This window comes from Cucurbita pepo, chromosome 16 (assembly GCF_057944985.1).
Source record: "Cucurbita pepo subsp. pepo isolate OVF chromosome 16, ASM5794498v1, whole genome shotgun sequence".
NCBI classification, from domain to species: Eukaryota; Viridiplantae; Streptophyta; class Magnoliopsida; order Cucurbitales; family Cucurbitaceae; genus Cucurbita; species Cucurbita pepo.
This window is the reverse complement of record NC_141813.1, coordinates 2,570,927-2,591,575: the sequence shown is the minus strand read 5'-3', so window position 1 is coordinate 2,591,575 and position 20,649 is coordinate 2,570,927.

Below are 20,649 nucleotides of genomic sequence, written 5' to 3'. Positions count from 1 at the left end.
GATATTAGTGCGCATAATTTTAAAACTAGGGTTGCACTATCGAGATTTTCTGTTTTTATTTTTTTAAATCGAGATGTGAACGAAAAGTTAAGGGCTTCGGAAGAACTGCATGACCAAAATACGAGTAAGTTATGGATATGACTAAATTTAGAAGCACCAGTGGTCTAGTGGTAGAATAGTACCCTGCCACAGTACAGACCCGAGTTCGATTCTCGGATGGTGCATCCCAAAGATTAACTATGATTATATTAGTGCGCATAATTTTAAAACTAGGGTTTGCCACAATATTAGTTAAATCTAAACATGACACGTGTAGCACTATCGAGATTTTCTGTTTTCATTTTTTTAAATCGAGAGGTGAACGAAGGGCTTCGGACGAACTGCATGACCAAAATACGAGTAAGTTATGGATATGACAAAATTTAGAAGCACTAGTGGTCTATTGGTAGAATAGTTCCCTCCCACGGTACAGACCCGAGTTCGATTCTCGGCTGGTGCATCTCGAAGATTAGCTATGATGATATTAGTGCGCATAATTTGAAACTTAGGGTTTGGCACAATATCAGTTAAATTTATAGATGACACGTGTAGCACTATCGAGATTTTCTGCCAGTTGTCTAGTGGTAGAATAGTACCCTGCCACGGTACAGACCCGAGTTCGATTCTCGGCTGGTGCATCCCGAAGATTAGCTCTGATGATATAAGTGCGCATAATTTGAAAACTAGGGTTTGCCACAATAGATTTTCTGTTTTCATTTTTTTAAATCGAGAGGTGAACAAAAAGTTAAGGGCTTCGGAAGAACTGCATGACCAAAATACGAGTAAGTTATGGATATGACTAAATTTAGAAGCACAAGTGGTCTAGTGGTAGAATAGTACCCTGCCACTATACAGACCCGAGTTCGATTCTCGACTAGTGGATCCCGATGATTAGCTATGATGATATTAGTGCGCATAATTTGAAAACTAGGGTTTGCCACAATATCAGTTAAATTTAAACATGACACGTGTAGCACTATCGAGATTTTCTGTTTTCATTTTTTTAAATCGAGAGGTGAACGAAAAGTTAAGGGCTTCGGAAGAACTGCATGACCAAAATACGAGTAAGTTATGGATATGACTAAATTTAGAAGCACCAGTGGTCTAGTGGTAGAATAGTACCCTGCCACGGTAATGACCCGAGTTCGATTCTCGACTTGTGGATCCCGAAGATTAGCTATGATGATATTAGTCCGTTAATTTGAAACTTAGGGTTTGCTACAATATCAGTTAAATTTATAGATGACACGTGTAGCACTATCGAGATTTTCTGTTTTTATTTTTTTAAATCGAGAGGTGAACGAAAAGTTATGGGATTCGGAAGAACTGCATGACCGAAATACGAGTATGTTATGGATATGCCTAAAGTTAGAAGCACTAGTGGTCTAGTGGTAGAATAGTACCCTGCCACGGTACAGACTCGAGTTCGATTCTCGACTGGTCGATCCCGAAGATTAGCTATGATGATATTAGTGCACTATCGAGATTTTCTGTTTTCATTTTTTTAAATCGAGAGGTGAACAAAAAGTTAACTGCTTCGGAAGAACTGCATGACCAAAATACGGGTAAGTTATGGATATGACTAAATTTAGAAGCACCAGTGGTCTAGTGGTAGAATAGTACCCTGCCACTATACAGACCCGAGTTCGATTCTCGACTAGTGGATCCCGATGATAAGCTATGATGATATTATTGCGCATAATTTGAAACTTAGGGTTTGCCACAATATCAGTTAAATTTATAGATGACACGTGTAGCACTATCGAGATTTTTTGTTTTCATTTTTTTAAATCAAGATGTGAACGAAAAGTTAAGGGCTTCGGAAAAACTGCATGACCGAAATACGAGTACGTTATGGATATGCCTAAAGTTAGAAGCACTAGTGGTCTAGTGGTAGAATAGTACCCTGCCACTATACAGACCCGAGTTCGATTCTCGACTAGTGGATCCCGATGATTAGCTATGATGATATTAGTGCGCATAATTTGAAAACTAGGGTTTGCCACAATATCAGTTAAATTTAAACATGACACGTGTAGCACTATCAAGATTTTCTGTTTTCATTTTTTTAAATCGAGAGGTGAACGAAAAGTTAAGGGCTTCGGAAGAACTGCATGACACAAATACGAGTAAGTTATGGATATGACTAAATTTAGAAGCACAAGTGGTCTAGTGGTAGAATAGTACCCTGCCACGGTACAGACTGGAGGTCGATTCTCAACTGGTGGATCCCGACGATTAGCTATGATGATATTAGTGCGCATAATTTTAAAACTAGGGTTTGCCACAATATCAGTTAAATTTAAACATGACACGTGTAGCACTATCGAGATTTTCTGTTTTCATTTTTTTAAATCGAGAGGTGAACGAAAAGTTAAGGGCTTCGGAAGAACTGCATGACAAAAATACGAGTAAGTTATGGATATGACTAAATTTAGAAGCACCAGTGGTCTAGTGGTAGAATAGTACCCTGCCACGGTACAGGCCTGAGTTCGATTCTCGGCTGGTGGATCCCGATTATTAGCTATGATGATATTAGTGCGCATAATTTGAAAGCTAGGGTTTGCCACAATATCAGTTAAATTTAAACATGACACGTGTAGCACTATCGAGATTTTCTGTTTTCATTTTTTTAAATCGAGAGGTGAACGAAAAGTTAAGGGCTTCGGAAGAACTGCATGACCAAAATACGAGTAAGTTATGGATATGACTAAATTTAGAAGCACTAGTGGTCTATTGGTAGAATAGTACCATGCCACTATACAGACCCGAGTTCGATTCTCGACTAGTGGATCCCGATGATTAGCTATGATGATATTATTGCGCATAATTTGAAAGCTAGGGTTTGCCACAATATCAGTTAAATTTATAGATGACACGTGTAGCACTATCGAGATTTTCTGTTTTCATTTTTTTAAATCGAGAGGTGAACGAAAAGTTAAGGGCTTCGGAAGAACTGCATAACCAAAATACGAGTAAGTTATGGATATGACTAAATTTAGAAGCACTAGTGGTCTATTGGTAGAATAGTACCCTGCCACTATACACACCCGAGTTCGATTCTCGACTAGTGGATCCCGATGATTAGCTATGATGATATTATTGCGCATAATTTGAAACTTAGAGTTTGCCACAATATCAGTTAAATTTATAGATGACACGTGTAGCACTATCGAGATTTTCTATTTTCATTTTTTTAAATCGAGAGGTGAACGAAAAGTTAAGGGCTTCGGAAGAACTGCATGACCGAAATACTATTACGTTATGGATATGCCTAAAGTTAGAAGCACTAGTGGTCTAGTGGTAGAATAGTACCCTGCCACGGTACAGACCCGAGTTCGATTCTCGGCTGGTGCATCCCAAAGATTAGCTATGATGATATTATTGTGCATAATTTGAAACTTAGGGTTTGCCACAATATCAGTTAAATTTAAACATGACACGTGTAGCACTATCGAGATTTTCTGTTTTCATTTTTTTAAATCGAGAGGTGAACGAAAAGTTAAGGGCTTCGGAAGAACTACATGACCAAAATACGAGTAAGTTATGGATATGACTTAATTTAAAAGCACTAGTGGTCTAGTGGTAGAATAGTACCCTGCCACGGTACAGACCTGAGTTCGATTCTCGGCATGTGGATCCCGATGATTAGCTATGATGATATTAGTGCGCATAATTTGAAAGCTAGGGTTTGCCACAATATCAGTTAAATTTAAACATGACACGTGTAGCACTATCGAGATTTTCTTTTTTCATTTTTTTAAATCGAGAGGTGAACGAAAAGTTAAGGGCTTCGGAAGAACTGCATGACCAAAATACGAGTAAGTTATGGATATGACTAAATTTAGAAGCACTAGTGGTCTATTGGTAGAATAGTACCCTGCCACGGTACAGACCCGAGTTCGATTCTCGGCTGGTGCATCTCGAAGATTAGCTATGATGATATTAGTGCGCATAATTTGAAACTTAGGGTTTGCCACAATATCAGTTAAATTTATAGATGACACGTGTAGCACTATCGAGATTTTCTGTTTTCATTTTTTTAAATCGAGAGGTGAACGAAAAGTTAAGGGCTTCGGAAGAACTGCATGACCAAAATACGAGTAAGTTATTGATATGACTAAATTTAGAAGCACCAGTGGTCTAGTGGTAGAATAGTACCCTGCCACGGTACAGACCCGAGTTCGATTCTCGCCTGGTGGACCGCGAAGATTAGCTATGATGATATTAGTGCGTGCATAATTTGAAAACTAGGGTTTGCCACAACACGTGTAGCACTATCAAGATTTTCTGTTTTCATTTTTTTAAATCGAGAGGTGAACGAAAAGTTAAGGGCTTCGGAAGAACTGCATGACCAAAATACGAGTAAGTTATTGATATGACTAAATTTAGAAGCACCAGTGGTCTAGTGGTAGAATAGTACCCTGCCACGGTACAGACCCGAGTTCGATTCTCGGATGGTGCATCCCAAAGATTAACTATGATTATATTAGTGCGCATAATTTTAAAACTAGGGTTTGCCACAATATTAGTTAAATCTAAACATGACACGTGTAGCACTATCGAGATTTTCTGTTTTCATTTTTTTAAATCGAGAGGTGAACGAAAAGTTAAGGGCTTCGGATGAACTGCATGACCAAAATACGAGTAAGTTATGGATATGACTAAATTTAGAAGCACTAGTGGTCTATTGGTAGAATAGTTCCCTGCCACGGTACAGACCCGAGTTCGATTCTCGGCTGGTGCATCTCGAAGATTAGCTATGATGATATTAGTGCGCATAATTTGAAACTTAGGGTTTGCCACAATATCAGTTAAATTTATAGATGACACGTGTAGCACTATCGAGATTTTCTGTTTTCATTTTTTTAAATCGAGAGGTGAACAGAAAGTTAAGGGCTTCGGAAGAACTGCATGACCAAAATATGAGTAAGTTATGGATATGACTAAATTTAGAAGCACAAGTGGTGTAGTGGTAGAATAGTACCCTGCCACTATACAGACCCGAGTTCGATTCTCGACTAGTGGATCCCGATGATTAGCTATGATGATATTAGTGCGCATAATTTGAAAACTAGGGTTTGCCACAATATTAGTTAAATTTAAACATGACACGTGTAGCACTATCGAGATTTTCTGTTTTCATTTTTTTAAATCGAGAGGTGAACGAAAAGTTAAGGGCTTCGGAAGAACTGCATGACCAAAATACGAGTAAGTTATGGATATGACTAAATTTAGAAGCACAAGTGGTCTAGTGGTAGAATAGTACCCTACCACGGTACAGACCGGAGGTCGATTCTCAACTGGTGGATCCCGACGATTAGCTATGATGATATTAGTGCGCATAATTTTAAAACTAGGGTTTGCCACAATATCAGTTAAATTTAAACATGACACGTGTAGCACTATCGAGATTTTCTGTTTTCATTTTTTTAAATCGAGAGGTGAACGAAAAGTTAAGGGCTTCGGAAGAACTGCATGACCAAAATACGAGTAAGTTATGGATATGACTAAATTTAGAAGCACCAGTGGTCTAGTGGTAGAATAGTACCTTGCCACGGTACAGACCTGAGTTCGATTCTCGGCTGGTGGATCCCGATTATTAGCTATGATGATATTAGTGCGCATAATTTGAAAGCTAGGGTTTGCCACAATATCAGTTAAATTTAAACATGACACGTGTAGCACTATCGAGATTTTCTGTTTTCATTTTTTTAAATCGAGAGGTGAACAAAAAGTTAACGGCTTCGGAAGAACTGCATGACCAAAATACGAGTAAGTTATGGATATGACTAAATTTAGAAGCACAAGTGGTCTAGTGGTAGAATAGTACCCTACCACTATACAGACCCGAGTTCGATTCTCGACTAGTGGATCCCGATGATTAGCTATGATGATATTAGTGCGCATAATTCGAAAACTAGGGTTTGCCACAATATCAGTTAAATTTAAACATGACACGTGTAGCACTATCGAGATTTTCTGTTTTCAGTTTTTTTAAATCGAGAGGTGAACGAAAAGTTAAGGGCTTCGGAAGAACTACATGACCAAAATACGAGTAAGTTATGGATATGACTGAATTTAGAAGCACCAGTGGTCTAGTGGTAGAATAGTACCCTGCCACGGTACAGACCTGAGTTAGATTCTCGGCTGGTGGATCCCGATGATTAGCTATGATAATATTAGTGCGCATAATTTGAAAGCTAGGGTTTGCCTCAATATCAGTTAAATTTAAACATGACACGTGTAGCACTATCGAGATTTTCTTTTTTCATTTTTTTAAATCGAGAGGTGAACGAAAAGTTAAGGGCTTCGGAAGAACTGCATGACCAAAATACGAGTAAGTTATGGATATGACTAAATTTAGAAGCACTAGTGGTCTATTGGTAGAATAGTACCCTACCACGGTACAGACCCGAGTTCGATTCTCGGCTGGTGCATCTCGAAGATTTGCTATGATGATATTAGTGCGCATAATTTGAAACTTAGGGTTTGCCACAATATCAGTTAAATTTATAGATGACACGTGTAGCACTATCGAGATTTTCTATTTTCATTTTTTTAAATCGAGAGGTGAACGAAAAGTTAAGGGCTTCGGAAGAACTACATGACCAAAATACGAGTAAGTTATGGATATGACTAAATTTAGAAGCACCAGTTGTCTAGTGGTAGAATAGTACCCTGCCACGGTACAGACCCGAGTTCGATTCTCGGCTGGTGCATCCCGAAGATTAGCTATGATGATATTAGTGCGCATAATTTTAAAACTAGGGTTGCACTATCGAGATTTTCTGTTTTTATTTTTTTAAATCGAGAGGTGAACGAAAAGTTAAGGGCTTCGGAAGAACTGCATGACCAAAATACGAGTAAGTTATGGATATGACTAAATTTAGAAGCACCAGTGGTCTAGTGGTAGAATAGTACCCTGCCATGGTACAGACCCGAGTTCGATTCTCGGATGGTGCATCCCAAAGTCCTGATTTCATGTCAAATTTTGAAAATATTTTTGCATTTGAAATTCTTTGCATTAAATCTGATTTATTTGGAATTGGATATCTAATCCATTCCAAAACCTTATTTAAGGGTTTGTAGTTAATTACCAGTCGCGGGACTCCACGTTCCTTTACTGCCTGGTTGTTGACGTAAAAAGCCGCACATGACCAGGGGCTCTTTGATGGTCTAATAAGGCCTTTCTGCAAAAGATCATTAATTTCTGCTTTGCAGAATGTTAGTAATTCTTTATTCATTTGAATAGGTCGGGCTTTCGTAGGAATATTTTTCTCCTCGAAAGCTTTGATATAAGGAAGATCAACTATATGTTGTTTCCTATTCCAAAAGGCATTTGGGATACTTGAACAAACTTCTTTTTCTAATTGAGTTTGTAAAGTTTTGATTTTAAACTGGACAGATTTGTTTTGAATTTGTTCTTCTATTCTTTTGAATGAAATTTCTTCTTTCAAAAAGGAAATTTGTTTTTCTTTGTAATTTAATACATTTATTGATTGAATAATTGTATTCCTTTGAAGGTTATTTATTTCGCTAATCCTTATGGGGGAAAGAAAGTTAAATTTTTTCTTCTTTCCTAAGGCTTTTGATTCCAACCCTTTTTCAGTTATTCTAAAAGGGTATAATTGAGTAATGAAATGAGTACCTAAGATTAGTTCTTGTCCTAAGTCTTTTACTAGAAGGAAGGAATTTACGAAGCAAATTCCATCATTGCAAACATGAACTTTTGATAGTTTGTAATTAATTTTGAGTTTGTTATTGTTAGCACCTCTAAGGCCCTCAGTAGTTTTTTCAAAATACTTTGTAGGTATTAGGCCTTCTTGAATGCAATTTTGATCGGCTCCAGTATCTATGAGAGCCTTTAGTGTGATTTTGAAATCATAAATTTTTAAGGTAACGAGAGCGTACCATTTTTGAAATTGAGAGGTGGTGATGGCTCCAACGAAGGAACTTTGAAAATCTTCTTCGTCCAGGTTCGGTTGCACCGTTTCCATTTGTGCTGGCAGCCTTTCCTGAAGATTGAGAATTTCTTGACGAAGCGTATAGGATTCTGACCTGGTTTCAGATCTTAGCGCCTGTATTTCTTGTTTGAGATTATTAATCTCTCTTTGTAAATCTTGAGTAGTGAGTTCCCTCGGTTTTTCAAATCTTTGGAGAACAGATTGGAGTCTGTAGGGATTTCTTTCTTCTTTTTCAGTTGGCTTAGAAATTGTCATGGCATCCCTAAGTCGTTGAGCAATCTTCTGTTGAATTTCTGGGTCTTGAACCTTTTCTACTACTTCGAGTAGAATTTCTTGATCTTTGGTAAGGACATATTTTTACATATTTTTACATAGAGGTACGTATTTACAAGAAAAGAAAGAGTACAATAATAGGAAAAATTCAGAATAAAAAAGATGCCAAAAGAAGAATTGAATAGAATATGTCAGGGAACATTTTCCATTTACGGATTTTTTTTTTTTTTTTTTTTTTTTTTTTTTAGTTTAACGACTATTCAGTCATTGAGATGATGATATCTACAAAGGTGGTTGTGAATCCAAAAATGGATCATTGAGATCATAGATCGTGTCTTCATCTTCTTCCTCTATAATAGAAGGAGAAGATGTTGAACCGACTGATGTGGCTTCATGAAGAAGCTTTTGAAAATCAGCTTCCGAAGTTGTCTGGGCTAATGCGGCGAGTAGCCTCGACTTTGAATTAAGAAATTCAGAGGTCTTCTTCTTAGATAAATCCTGAAGGTGGCCATTCTCAGATAGCCAGACCTTTACCGCTTTGATGTCTGCGTGGGTATAAGTATATTTATCCCACCATTTGATTTTGATAATTTTGAAGACCTGTTTTATTTGGTCTTCGTTCTCTTTTATTTGAAAATTCCAGGTTAATATCCAAGGAATTTGAAAATATACGCAAAAGCGCATGGTCAATGGAAATGGGATTTTGAATATGTTTTGAACAAAATAGTGGAAAGATTCTTGGATTGGAACTGGAAATATATCTTTGGCTGATCCAAAGATTTTCCACCATTTGATGAACCAAAATGGGTAATGAATTTTATGAGCATTTTGGCAGAATTGAATGAACCATGAATGCTCGTAATTTTGATACCAAATGACATTGAACCATGCCATCTGATAGTCTCTGTATGAGTAAGAATGAGGAACAAAAGGTTTTGAGAATGTCTTTTCCGTGTATGGGTCTTGATTCCAATACGTCGGATTCATGACTTTAAAAATTTTTAATTTTGAATACGCGATTTTCGAAGGATCATCGCGACTCGGAATATGAGTAATTTCGACGGACTTTGTGTCGACTAGAATGAATTCATAAAACCTTCTGGTTTTATGAAGATCTTCTGGGATATAAAAGAATCCCGATGGATAGGCCTTTTTAACGACTTCGCCGATTTTCGGGTCGTCGTATTCTGGTTCTACCAGAGCTTCTGGTATAGACACAGATTTTTGAAAATAGGTTTTGATTTCCGGAACTGGAGAAAAACGAACGGGAACAACCGCGTCCGAATAAGTTGAGGGGACAGAAGGTCCCTTTGAAGTGGAAGAGACAGTGGGTCTCGATGGAGTAACGGCAGATGGCCGTGTTGAAGAGGCTGAAGGCCTCGTCGGAGTGATAACCTCCGCCTGTTTTTGAGAAAGCTTTGCTTTAGATCTGGTCACCAATGTGAAGCCAGAATCCATTGCATAGCTATCGGATGTCATTGGAGCAGGTGTGCTTGAAGAAGCATTGGGCTTCTTCCCCTTTTCTATCCCTTTCTTTCCGGTCATTGCTGAGAGATGGAGATGGGTTAGGGAGAATTTTTCTTTGAGAGTAAGAACTCTCTTGAGAGGTAATCTGCCAAGGGGTTTTCGATCCCTTTTATAGGCAAAATCTGAAAGTCGAAGCAAGATAAAATGGCTTGCCATCTAGCAAAAATTTGTTTAGACACAAGATTCTTGACATCTTTTTCTAAAACAAATTTAGATTCCCTTGAGTTGGTTTTGATAACAAAACTTTTGTTAATCAAATCACTTTGAAATTTTTGTACACAAAGTACTATTGAAAGTATTTCTTTCTTTACTGTTGAGTAATTTTTTTGAGTAGAATTCCATATTCCAGAATGGAAACGGACAATGGATTCTTTCTTGTCAAGAGACTGTTTTAGGATTCCTCCATATCCAATATCGGATGCGTCGGTCTCCACTATTAAACTAGCCCTTGGGTTTATCAGCGATAAACACGGAATTGACTTGACAAGGGATTTGATTTTTTGGACTGTTTTGGTATGTTCTTCAGTCCAGGGCTTTGGATTCTTTTTGAGTCTCTCAAAAAGTGGCTTGCAGATGGGTCTGATATTTTGAAGGAAATCAGACACATAATTGAGGCATCCCAAAAATCTTTGTAGTTGGGTCTTATCTGTAATTTGATCTGGAAAGTTTGAGGCAAACTCAATGGACCTTTGAATGGGTTTTATTAGACCCAAATGAATTTCAAATCCCAGAAAACGGATTTTTGTTTGAAAAAGTTTAATTTTGGGTTTAGACACAACTAAACCGTTTCTTTTGACTATCGTCAAAAATGTTTGAAGATGCTTAAAGTGTTGATCGATGTTTTGAGAAAAAATTAGAACATCGTCAATATAAACAATTGAAAAGTCTTGAAAAGGATTGAAAATATCATTCATAATCTTTTGAAATTCGGATGGAGCGTTTTTTAGCCCAAATGGCATAACGTTCCATTCGTATTGTCCAAAAGGGACATTAAAAGCCGTTTTGTACTTGTCTTTTTCTGAAATCTGAATTTGCCAAAATCCTGATTTCATGTCAAATTTTGAAAATATTTTTGCATTTGAAATTCTTTGCATTAAATCTGATTTATTTGGAATTGGATATCTAATCCATTCCAAAACCTTATTTAAGGGTTTGTAGTTAATTACCAGTCGCGGGACTCCACGTTCCTTTTCTGCCTGGTTGTTGACGTAAAAAGCCGCACATGACCAGGGGCTCTTTGATGGTCTAATAAGGCCTTTCTGCAAAAGATCATTAATTTCTGCTTTGCAGAATGTTAGTAATTCTTTATTCATTTGAATAGGTCGGGCTTTCGTAGGAATATTTTTCTCCTCGAAAGCTTTGATATAAGGAAGATCAACTATATGTTGTTTCCTATTCCAAAAGGCATTTGGGATACTTGAACAAACTTCTTTTTCTAATTGAGTTTGTAAAGTTTTGATTTTAAACTGGACAGATTTGTTTTGAATTTGTTCTTCTATTCTTTTGAATGAAATTTCTTCTTTCAAAAAAGAAATTTGTTTTTCTTTGTAATTTAATACATTTATTGATTGAATAATTGTATTCCTTTGAAGGTTATTTATTTCGCTAATCCTTATGGGGGAAAGAAAGTTGAATTTTATCTTCTTTCCTAAGGCTTTTGATTCCAACCCTTTTTCAGTTATTCTAAAAGGATATAATTGAGTAATGAAAGGAGTACCTAAGATTAGTTCTTGTCCTAAGTCTTTTACTAGAAGGAAGGAATTTACGAAGCAAATTCCATCATTGCAAACATGAACTTTTGATAGTTTGTAATTAATTTTGAGTTTGTTATTGTTAGCACCTCTAAGGCCCTCAGTAGTTTTTTCAAAATACTTTGTAGGTATTAGGCCCTCTTGAATGCAATTTTGATCGGCTCCAGTATCTATGAGAGCCTTTAGTGTGATTTTGAAATCATAAATTTTTAAGGTAACGAGAGCGTACCATTTTTGAAATTGAGAGGTGGTGATGGCTCCAACGAAGGAACTTTGAAAATCTTCTTCGTCCAGGTTCGGTTGCACCGTTTCCATTTGTGCTGGCAGCCTTTCCTGAAGATTGAGAATTTCTTGACGAAGCGTATAGGATTCTGACCTGGTTTCAGATCTTAGCGCCTGTATTTCTTGTTTGAGATTATTAATCTCTCTTTGTAAATCTTGAGTAGTGAGTTCCCTCGGTTTTTCAAATCTTTGGAGAACAGATTGGAGTCTGTAGGGATTTCTTTCTTCTTTTTCAGTTGGCTTAGAAATTGTCATGGCATCCCTAAGTCGTTGAGCAATCTTCTGTTGAATTTCTGGGTCTTGAACCTTTTCTACTACTTCGAGTAGAATTTCTTGATCTTTGGTAAGGACATTTATGCATCCTTCGCACGTCCTTTTTCCTTCTTGTTCTGATTCGTATTCAGTGCTAGAATATGAATCAGATTCTTCTTGGAGTTCAAGGATTTCTCCCTCGCTTGATTGCTCTGAGTCGGTTAGGGTCAGTCGCAATAGCTGATTTTTCAGCTCTTGATCTATATCCAACTCATTGATTTTTCCTCTGATTGGACACTTGTTAGCATAGTGTCCTTCTTCACGACATTTGAAGCAAGTTTGCTTTTTCTTTCCTCTATGGGTTTTTGTAGGAATATACTTCCTTCTTGAATATGTTGGCTTCTGAGACTGCACGGGTTTATTCCGATATGTTTCTCTAGGCCGGTATGAATGATAAGGTTTTGGATGCGTCTTAACCTTCTTTCGCCTGGAGGTTGAGGGAGCTTCTATTCCCTTGCATCCATATTGATCGCAAAATCTACCAAGCTCTTTTCTGTTTGATATCGAAGAATTGAGCTTGTTTTGAATCTTTGACTCATTACAAAGTCTGAGCCCTTCTTCTATGATGAAGGATGCTATGGATCCGTATGACAAAGTTTGCCATGGAATTGTTCCATTGTACTTTGTCTTAAGACCATCTTTGATCCTTCTTGAGAAGTGTTTTGGTAGTCCATTGACGAAATTTTCTTTCCAGAATTCCAACGAACTATCTGTTCTAATAAGAACTTTGCTGAAGTACATGTCTTTGTACCACCTGAAGTCACCTAAGGTAGGGCATTTCAGATTCATGAGTATTTCGGCAGATCTCTCCTGGTATTTTAGAGGGTCGCCGACGAAGAATTCTATGAGGGTATATATGAGGGTGTTGACGGCATCCTCTATCCTTTCATGTTGTACCTCGGTCCTAGTTGATGGACCTTCTTCTTTGATAATTTGAGTAGTTGGTCTAATGACATAGTGGTTTAATATCTGTTGGCGGGTTGTTTCGTCGAGATATTTGTCCCACCAATCCTTGAGTTGCCCGGTAAATCCGGTTACCAAAACTTGAGCTATCTGATGGTCGGATTTATGGCCTTGTAATTTATACGCGCCTGCGGCCATCATCATCTCATTGACAACATTCATTATCAGATAGTCAGACAATCCATCGATATTCCATTCATAGATTGCTAAACCATCGTAATGAGCTTGAGTTTGTAGTGTCTTTTCTTCGAACTGGATATCTGGAAAAGACGGTTGAGGATACCAGTTTTTCTGATTACTGGCATTATTTTGACTTCTTCTAGAGATCCTTTCAATTCGATTATAGAAAGGTTCTTCTCTCTCATTTGCAATCTCGTCTTCGAAATCTTGGTCCTCGTCGTCATTGTTAACGACATTGACAGATGAATCATGAGGCGTCATGGCCGGATTTAATATCCTGTCTAACTTTTCTTCTATCTTGGCCATCGCAGCCTCTTCTTTTGAAATCCTTTTTGTAAAGATTTCGAGATTTGCCGGTCTGAGTATTGGTATTGACTCATCAACCTTTGGTACAGAGCTGCTTGCCTGTTCCTGCAGACTACCTGATTTCTTTGAGATTTTTCCCTCGATACTTTCAAGTTGAGTAGCGATCGTGGATAAAATCTTATTTGAATAATTGTTTTGATGCTGGATATTCTTGATATCTTTTAGGGTCGGATTACCCTTTTCTAGTCCTTCCGGAATATGTTTGAAAGGGCTAGCTTTGACCTTTTCTCCGTAGTAGTTGTCGAATTCGACTTCTTCTAACGGAGGATGTTTTGAATATACCTCGCCTCTTTTGGTAGTCTTCCAACTCCTCTGGGTCAAGGTGCATATCTGCAGAATATTTTCTTCAAACCATTCGAAGAATGGTATATTTTCTTTGATGGCTTCCATATGAGAATACCACTGAGCTCTTAATTCATTTCGCTCAGCTTCTTTGTAGGTTTTGAAGAAGGCATTTCTTTTTGAAGAGTTGGTAGTTGACATAAAATCTGCTTTCAAAAATTCTTTGTCTATCTGGAAATCAGCTGTAATGACATTTAGCTGGCTTTCGTAGACGGATTGAGTATCCATATCCGTATGGGTTGGAGACCTTGAGCCATCTTCATAGTGGATTGACGCCCTTTTTTGATCATAACTGACCTCTTTTACCTTCAAGGGGTCATACATTGATCTTGATATTCCTGAAGTACTTGGTCTAGAACTCAGGAATTCTTTTACTTTCGACTCTGACGAAGGTTCTTCGCTGAATTTTATTTCAACGCTTCCATCGTCATGTTCGATGATTTGGACTGGATTTTGAGATTCTTTCCTCTTTGGAAGATTTGCATCTTCTATTTTCCAGAGAGTGCTTCTGGTTATTTGATCCCAAGAGAGTGTTTTTGGGACAGTCACTGATGATTTTCCAATATTTGCCTCTATGAGCATAGTCGATCCTTTTGGTGAGGATCTTAATGCTCTTGGGGAAATGTTTGTATTCATGAGTTTATAATAAACCCTGAATATGACAACTGAAGAATGAGTTTCAGCCTTGATGTTTAAATTTTTTGACTGTAGATCTAGCATGAGAGCTGATAATATGTGTGGGTCGTGGAGAGACAGAGTAAAGTTTGGATAACAATTGAAATAGACTGGTCCATTCTCTAAATTGGATTGAACCATTCCCAATAAGGAATTTGAGAAATCTTCATGTCTCTTATCTCGTAAGGAGATAAGAACTGGGATATCTAATCCAAGTCTGAACAATGGTTTTACCGCGACTTGGACAAGACCGACATGGAGATAGTTAAACTCTTCACGATGTTGGAGTATAAGAGATCTTGAAAAAAGATTCAGAGATTCCCTATTGCTATGAATTGGGATGTTCTTCTCTGAGAATTTGATGCATGATCTTTGAGTAAAATTGAAGGTTGAAATTTGGTAGATAGTTTTAGGATCTACCTTTGGAATAGTCCAATTTTGGAGTTGATCTTCTATTCTGGCAATCTGATATTCTTGATTGACAGTGTTTGAGATAGTGAGATTTTCTCCCCTTCTATGTTCATTTGAACTTTCTTCTTCATCAGTAGAGCATTTGAGATGGTTTGATTTTCTGAATTTTCTGAGAAATTCGTTCATAAGAAGATAGATAAGATAAGAGGTAGAGTAGAATGATTTTTCTCTGAATTTTTCAATTGATATTCAAGAGAGAGCTATCGGCCGATCGATGCCCTCTTTACATTGATGAAGTCCTTTTGTAGACTTCGAATTTGAACGTAAATTTGAAAAACGCCACCTAAGAGATAAGATCGAATCTAGCAGGACAGGACCCCTGCAAGATTTGTTTTTCATAAAGTAGACTAATAATTTAAAAGACTAATAATTTACCAACTAATAATATACCGACACTGATAATTCACATGTGAGCCCTCACTGTGTGGCCGACAAGTTGTCAATCTTTGTTTTGTCTCTGATAAAGTTGTCAGAATGTAGATAAGATTTTTCTTCAGAATTTTTCATATGACTAAGCACCAAGCTTGCCAACGGACTTACTGCGCTTCCTGCGTCTTACCACCTGGAACACAAGGGCTATTCGCTCATAATCCAAATCCTTCTGATTTCGCTTATCCTTCTCCTGCTTTCAGTAATATCGATTTTAAAGATTGAGAAACTCCTCTTCCCTCACAAAAATTGAGTGGCTCTGATACCATTCACTTAACTTGCTTAATGACTTGAGCCCTTAACTTTTATATGAGCTCTATCATCCTAGCTTAATTAATACTTAAATACATATTTTCAATACATATTTTTACATTTTTTTTTTTTTTTTTTTTTTTTTTTTTTTTTTTTTTTTTTTTTTAGTTTAACGACTATTCAGTCATTGAGATGATTATATCTACAAAGGTGGTTGTGAATCCAAAAATGGATCATTGAGATCATAGATCGTGTCTTCATCTTCTTCCTCTATAATAGAAGGAGAAGATGTTGAACCGACTGATGTGGCTTCTTGAAGAAGCTTTTGAAAATCAGCTTCCGAAGTTGTCTGGGCTAATGCGGCGAGTAGCCTCGACTTTGAATTAAGAAATTCAGAGGTCTTCTTCTTGGATAAATCCTGAAGGTGGCCATTCTCAGATAGCCAGACCTTTACCGCTTTGATGTCTGCGTGGGTATAAGTATATTTATCCCACCATTTGATTTTGATAATTTTGAAGACCTGCTTTATTTGGTCTTCGTTCTCTTTTATTTGAAAATTCCAGGTTAATATCCAAGGAATTTGAAAATATACGCAAAAGCGCATGGTCAATGGAAATGGGATTTTGAATATGTTTTGAACAAAATAGTGGAAAGATTCTTGGATTGGAACTGGAAATATATATTTGGCTGATCCAAAGATTTTCCACCATTTGATGAACCAAAATGGGTAATGAATTTTATGAGCATTTTGGCAGAATTGAATGAACCATGAATGCTCGTAATTTTGATACCAAATGACATTGAACCATGCCATCTGATAGTCTCTGTATGAGTAAGAATGAGGAACAAAAGGTTTTGAGAATGTCTTTTCCGTGTATGGGTCTTGATTCCAATACGTCGGATTCATGACTTTAAAAATTTTTAATTTTGAATACGCGATTTTCGAAGGATCATCGCGACTCGGAATATGAGTAATTTCGACGGACTTTGTGTCGACTAGAATGAATTCATAAAACCTTCTGGTTTTATGAAGATCTTCTGGGATATAAAAGAATCCCGATGGATAGGCTTTTTTAACGACTTCGCCGATTTTCGGGTCGTCGTATTCTGGTTCTACCAGAGCTTCTGGTATAGACACAGATTTTTGAAAATAGGTTTTGATTTCCGGAATTGGAGAAAAATGAACGGGAACAACCGCGTCCGAATAAGTTGAGGGGACAGAAGGTCCCTTTGAAGTGGAAGAGACAGTGGGTCTCGATGGAGTAACGGCAGATGGCCGTGTTGAAGAGGCTGAAGGCCTCGTCGGAGTGATAACCTCCGCCTGTTTTTGAGAAAGCTTTGCTTTAGATCTGGTCACCAATGTGAAGCCAGAATCCATTGCATAGCTATCGGATGTCATTGGAGCAGGTGTGCTTGAAGAAGCATTGGGCTTCTTCCCTTTTTCTATCCCTTTCTTTCCGGTCATTGCTGAGAGATGGAGATGGGTTAGGGAGAATTTTTCTTTGAGAGTAAGAACTCTCTTGAGAGGTAATCTGCCAAGGGGTTTTCGATCCCTTTTATAGGCAAAATCTGAAAGTCGAAGCAAGATAAAATGGCTTGCCATCTAGCAAAAATTTGTTTAGACACAAGATTCTTGACATCTTTTTCTAAAACAAATTTAGATGCCCTTGAGTCGGTTTTGATAACAAAACTTTTGTTAATCAAATCACTTTGAAATTTTTGTACACAAAGTACTATTGAAAGTATTTCTTTCTTTACTGTCGAGTAATTTTTTTGAGTAGAATTCCATATTCCAGAATGGAAACGGACAATGGATTCTTTCTTGTCAAGGGACTGTTTTAGGATTCCTCCATATCCAATATCGGATGCGTCGGTCTCCACTATTAAACTAGCCCTTGGGTTTATCAGCGATAAACACGGAATTGACTTGACAAGGGATTTGATTTTTTGGACTGTTTTGGTATGTTCTTCAGTCCAGGGCTTTGGATTCTTTTTGAGTCTCTCAAAAAGTGGCTTGCAGATGGGTCTGATATTTTGAAGGAAATCAGACACATAATTGAGGCATCCCAAAAATCTTTGTAGTTGGGTCTTATCTGTAATTTGATCTGTAAAGTTTGAGGCAAACTCAATGGACCTTTGAATGGGTTTTATTAAACCCAAATGAATTTCAAATCCCAGAAAACGGATTTTTGTTTGAAAAAGTTTAATTTTGGGTTTAGACACAACTAAACCGTTTCTTTTGACTGTCGTCAAAAATGTTTGAAGATGCTTAAAGTGTTGATCGATGTTTTGAGAAAAAATTAGAACATCGTCAATATAAACAATTGAAAAGTCTTGAAAAGGATTGAAAATATCATTCATAATCTTTTGAAATTCGGATGGAGCGTTTTTTAGCCCAAATGGCATAACGTTCCATTCGTATTGTCCAAAAGGGACATTAAAAGCCGTTTTGTACTTGTCTTTTTCTGAAATCTGAATTTGCCAAAATCCTGATTTCATGTCAAATTTTGAAAATATTTTTGCATTTGAAATTCTTTGCATTAAATCTGATTTATTTGGAATTGGATATCTAATCCATTCCAAAACCTTATTTAAGGGTTTGTAGTTAATTACCAGTCGCGGGACTCCACGTTCCTTTTCTGCCTGGTTGTTGACGTAAAAAGCCGCACATGACCAGGGGCTCTTTGATGGTCTAATAAGGCCTTTCTGCAAAAGATCATTAATTTCTGCTTTGCAGAATGTTAGTAATTCTTTATTCATTTGAATAGGTCGGGCTTTCGTAGGAATATTTTTCTCCTCGAAAGCTTTGATATAAGGAAGATCAACTATATGTTGTTTCCTATTCCAAAAGGCATTTGGGATACTTGAACAAACTTCTTTTTCTAATTGAGTTTGTAAAGTTTTGATTTTAAACTGGACAGATTTGTTTTGAATTTGTTCTTCTATTCTTTTGAATGAAATTTCTTCTTTCAAAAAAGAAATTTGTTTTTCTTTGTAATTTAATACATTTATTGATTGAATAATTGTATTCCTTTGAAGGTTATTTATTTCGCTAATCCTTATGGGGGAAAGAAAGTTGAATTTTATCTTCTTTCCTAAGGCTTTTGATTCCAACCCTTTTTCAGTTATTCTAAAAGGATATAATTGAGTAATGAAAGGAGTACCTAAGATTAGTTCTTGTCCTAAGTCTTTTACTAGAAGGAAGGAATTTACGAAGCAAATTCCATCATTGCAAACATGAACTTTTGATAGTTTGTAATTAATTTTGAGTTTGTTATTGTTAGCACCTCTAAGGCCCTCAGTAGTTTTTTCAAAATACTTTGTAGGTATTAGGCCCTCTTGAATGCAATTTTGATCGGCTCCAGTATCTATGAGAGCCTTTAGTGTGATTTTGAAATCATAAATTTTTAAGGTAACGAGAGCGTACCATTTTTGAAATTGAGAGGTGGTGATGGCTCCAACGAAGGAACTTTGAAAATCTTCTTCGTCCAGGTTCGGTTGCACCGTTTCCTTTTGTGCTGGCAGCCTTTCCTGAAGATTGAGAATTTCTTGACGAAGCGTATAGGATTCTGACCTGGTTTCAGATCTTAGCGCCTGTATTTCTTGTTTGAGATTATTAATCTCTCTTTGTAAATCTTGAGTAGTGAGTTCCCTCGGTTTTTCAAATCTTTGGAGAACAGATTGGAGTCTGTAGGGATTTCTTTCTTCTTTTTCAGTTGGCTTAGAAATTGTCATGGCATCCCTAAGTCGTTGAGCAATCTTCTGTTGAATTTCTGGGTCTTGAACCTTTTCTACTACTTCGAGTAGAATTTCTTGATCTTTGGTAAGGACATTTATGCATCCTTCGCACGTCCTTTTTCCTTCTTGTTCTGATTCGTATTCAGTGCTAGAATATGAATCAGATTCTTCTTGGAGTTCAAGGATTTCTCCCTCGCTTGATTGCTCTGAGTCGGTTAGGGTCAGTCGCAATAGCTGATTTTTCAGCTCTTGATCTATATCCAACTCATTGATCTTTCCCCTGATTGGACACTTGTTAGCATAGTGTCCTTCTTCACGACATTTGAAGCAAGTTTGCTTTTTCTTTCCTCTATGGGTTTTTGTGGGAATATACTTCCTTCTTGAATATGTTGGCTTCTGAGACTGCACGGGTTTATTCCGATATGTTTCTCTAGGCCGGTATGAATGATAAGGTTTTGGATGCGTCTTAACCTTCTTTCGCCTGGAGGTTGAGGGAGCTTCTATTCCCTTGCATCCATATTGATCGCAAAATCTACCAAGCTCTTTTCTGTTTGATATCGAAGAATTGAGCTTGTTTTGAATCTTTGACTCATTACAAAGTCTGAGCCCTTCTTCTATGATGAAGGATGCTATGGATCCGTATGACAAAGTTTGCCATGGAATTGTTCCATTGTACTTTGTCTTAAGACCATCTTTGATCCTTCTTGAGAAGTGTTTTGGTAGTCCATTGACGAAATTTTCTTTCCAGAATTCCAACGAACTATCTGTTCTAATAAGAACTTTGCTGAAGTACATGTCTTTGTACCACCTGAAGTCACCTAAGGTAGGGCATTTCAGATTCATGAGTATTTCGGCAGATCTCTCCTGGTATTTTAGAGGGTCGCCGACGAAGAATTCTATGAGGGTATATATGAGGGTGTTGACGGCATCCTCTATCCTTTCATGTTGTACCTCGGTCCTAGTTGATGGACCTTCTTCTTTGATAATTTGAGTAGTTGGTCTAATGACATAGTGGTTTAATATCTGTTGGCGGGTTGTTTCGTCGAGATATTTGTCCCACCAATCCTTGAGTTGCCCGGTAA